This window comes from Atta cephalotes (assembly GCF_000143395.1).
Source record: "Atta cephalotes unplaced genomic scaffold scaffold00009, whole genome shotgun sequence".
Classification (NCBI taxonomy): Eukaryota; Metazoa; Arthropoda; class Insecta; order Hymenoptera; family Formicidae; genus Atta; species Atta cephalotes.
The window spans coordinates 7,002,302-7,002,940 of record NW_012130073.1 but is presented as its reverse complement, the minus strand read 5'-3'; positions in this window follow the sequence as shown (position 1 = coordinate 7,002,940).

Here is a 639-nt window from a genome sequence, read left to right as displayed (position 1 = left end):
ATCGTAGCATTATCTTGCGTAAATATTTTCGTATAGTACAGAACGTCTCGGATTTATACAATAGAATATTTGTTCTCTATCTGGCTCTAAATTTTTTTAACGAACTTAGAAATAAATCTTTTTAATCAAGAGTGTAATTAAAGATTATTAATTAAGATTATTATTATAGTAAAAAATGTGATGTGTAAGATATTATTTTCGTCAGCCCCACTTAAACAATAGAATCAAAAATTAAAAAGACCAGATAATTAGTAGAAAATTTTTTCGTTCTAAAATTTAATTTGAATTACTTTAATTTTAATTTATTCTAATAATGTATGTTGATTAAAAAAAAATTTCTTTTTAGATTTTATAGATTTTTTTTATTAATACCTCGAGAAGAAATTACAAAAACAATATATTTAAATATAATTGTATATTTTTCATATCTTTTGATATGAAATTCAAACTATTGGTTTAAAAAAGTACATGATAAATCTGAGACATCCTATATACTTTAATATATTATTATATTATTATATATTATTATATATTATGCATAATATTATATATTATGCAATATGATATATATAATATTATTGTGTGTGTGTGTGTGTGTGTGTGTGTGTGTGTGTGTGTGTGTNTTGTGTGTGTGTGTGT